This window comes from Thunnus maccoyii, chromosome 5 (genome assembly GCF_910596095.1).
Source record: "Thunnus maccoyii chromosome 5, fThuMac1.1, whole genome shotgun sequence".
Lineage (NCBI taxonomy): Eukaryota > Metazoa > Chordata > Actinopteri > Scombriformes > Scombridae > Thunnus > Thunnus maccoyii.
Genome location: NC_056537.1, coordinates 12,067,134 through 12,070,241, shown reverse-complemented (window position 1 = coordinate 12,070,241; position 3,108 = coordinate 12,067,134). Strand labels below are relative to the sequence as shown.

At 35.9% G+C, this 3,108-nt stretch overlaps 1 long non-coding RNA gene across 1 annotated transcript; it reads left to right on the top strand.

Moving 5' to 3' along the window:
* The first annotated feature begins 1,189 nt into the window (after positions 1–1,189).
* On the top strand, positions 1,190–1,871 carry LOC121896673. Its single transcript, XR_006096069.1, has 3 exons — positions 1,190–1,228; positions 1,374–1,467; positions 1,563–1,871. It is a non-coding gene; the product is annotated as an uncharacterized LOC121896673 (long non-coding RNA).
* Positions 1,872–3,108: the final 1,237 nt, after the last annotated feature.

The following is a 3,108-nucleotide window of genomic DNA, read 5'->3' as shown; positions in this document are numbered from 1 at the left end:
ATCTTAATGCTCCACTATTACACTTGGAACATTGGGGTACATATAAAAGGCTGAAAGCCAGTTTTCAGGACACAGATTGAGTTATGGTACTGAATTACACTGCATTTTAAATGGTGATTCTCTATAGGGCTAGACATTTGGGTCTGGTAGCCTGCCCTCTGTGTAATTTTTACAGTAATTCTCATCTTTTTACTTTCTGTAAAATCACAGAAAAAAATAAAATGCATGTTCCTTACAGATAGTAAGGAAATGAAAATACACTTTCTTCATCTCTCAGACCCATTACCTCATCCCCTGATTCAGAAATAAGGATGTATAAAAAGGAAGCAAGTACTAGTATGCTATATTTTAACATGCAATACAAAATAGAAACTAAAGATGCCAAAATTTGATCTGATTGTTGTACAAGACTCTCCAGAAGCATTCATGTATAGTGTATGTATAAGTGTTGTTTTTTCATTAATAATACATTAAACTCAGAAACATTGAGCAAGAAATACATGTGACGAGTCCAAGAGTCGGTACCACAGCAACAATAAAGAAATCCTGTAAAATATAGAGTTCAGTCAATGAAGAGACGGAGCACTCGAAGATTATGCAGAAGATTATAACAGATATTGTGGACAGATTTTTGGTATGCACACACACACACACACACACATACTGCTAACATAAAGATGTCAGTGGCAGAGGGAAGAATCTCTCCTGTTCTTGCTGTACATTATCATGGTGTTTCATTCTGCTTTGATCCATAGTACTTACTGTGGAACAATTATTCAAGTAGTCATTTCACAATTAGCCAAGTCTAATGACCTGTATTTCCTTCTGGAACTATATATCTTCGGTGTTTCCTTTCATTTAAAAAATTTTTCGTTTTCTTTTACTCTCCAATTTTGAAAAGGAGGCAGTCTGGGGGTTTACTCATTTCCTTTGTTTCATAGTTATCAGTCTATTTCTATTCTTGATCCAACAGCTTTTTAAATATAAATTATATCTCACAATAGAGGTTGTAACAGTCTGAAGGTTATTTCTTCATCTTGTGAAAGCCCGGATTGCACCAAAGTGAGGCAGTGTTTGTGGTGTTGTAAATGACCACTTCCTTATACAGACTCTGCAGAAACGAAGAGGAAATGATCATCTTATTGCCAAAATAGGCTCATCAAAATATATCATCGTCACAGACCTAATGCATGACTTGATCTAACAGGAACAAACAGCCAACTGAAGGGTGAGTTCATACTTTATATAATAGTTAATCTGTGTTTGACAATTAAGTAGAGGGAAAGTGTAGGGAAATATAAAAGCCTTTTATTATTAAATGTAATATTTGCTCTTGATTAATTAATATTTAATTTACGTACTTTTCTCCTCAGTTCCTACAAAGCCAAAGCATAATGACTTTGATCTTCCCACTGATTCTCAGCCTTTTTTTGAAGGGCAGCAGCTGCCAGCTTCGATGTGTCAAAGGTTTGATGTATAATAAACTGCAGTGAATAGAAATTCATATATCCCATGTTGAATAGAATTTCGGAAATTATAGTATTTTTGCTTTTCTTTGGCAGAAATTCTTGATGACAAAGAGTTTTCAATCAACATGACTGGACATATTACATTGCAGTCTGATGAGTGCACCCGGATCCCATTCGAATTGACCTTTCCAAAAAACAAAGTTACAACCCCATATAAAAAGATTTGGTTTCAACAAGATCCACAGGTGAATGTAAATATAGAAGTTGTCAACAATATGGAATCTGAGTCAAAAAACAGACTCAGAATCAATGGTCTACCACGTGGAGAGTATGAGTATGGCTTCAAATTGGAATGGGGCTGTAATCAGACATATATTTTTCCAAAAAGGCTTCGGATCTCAGTTTCTGGTGAGTAATAAGTCTCCTGATTGTTTAACATTGATTGATTTTATTGCATGAGATTAAAAATATAAAAAAATATATGACATATGTTAAATAAAAAACTATGGACCACTTTTAGCTTCAGTGCATTATGTTGAACACTGAATGTGTCTTATGCATCCCTAAAAGCTGAAAACCACAGGGCCCAGTGTCCTGATAATGACTGATTTCAACCTTAATATGGGAAATGAGGCCCAGATAGAAGTGAAAGTGACAATAGTAGTCATGATATCCCATCACTGTCTGTTGCAACCCAGTCCGCTTAAAATGCCCGATGTGACAGTAAAAAACTACAGTTAGGAGGAGGAGAAGTGCTCTCCTGCTGCTTTTGCAACTTTGGCCATGCAGGATTGGCATATCACCTGCATGCAAAATTGGACTTTGGCATATGCACTACACACAATTTAAAAGTGTGAAGCCATGTTATTTGTATGCAGATTGAAGTGACTGGGCTGGTTGCAACGAGCATGGACCAAATGTACCCTGTTTCCTAGAAATTATGTTGGCAAATGTAATCACTACCTGGATTATGATCACAGGCCTCTGGCATCATCAGGGTATGCATCCTGAGTCCTGTGTGTGGTTAGGTTAAGACAACAGAAGCACTTTGGTTACGATAAGTGAAAGATTGTTTTGTTTTGCTTAAAGGTTACATGTTGCACTTCAAGTCATTTCAGACTTTTGTCTGTATTTTCCCCAACCTTAATCAAGTGCTGCCAGTGATTTGTAATACATACACATTGCTGTAGTTACTACCACTGGATATTTTACTGCAAGATCAGATATTCAGGAGAAAAAAGCAACAACTATGTAGTCAACATTTCACTCATACGTTCAGAATCAAAATTTTTGCAACTTGCCAAATATGTTGATGACATTTTCTCATTTTGTATAAGAGAAAATGTTATTAGTTCAGCCTTACATTCCTAGCAAAACATATTTGCTGTTGCAATTTAATAATATATGAATGTTATTTCTTGGACAGATGATTATCTTGATTGTGTTTATTTTCAGAATCAACCCGAAAACCATATGTTAGTGTTTCTCCCATGAAGGAAGGAAAAGCTGCCACACTCATGTGTATTCCTTATGAGTTATGCTCTTACAGCGGAAAAATCCACTGGATATGGACAAAGGCTGATGGACCACATGAAGTGCAGCATGATCATAGTTTTTATGAACGTTATATTTCTCGTGA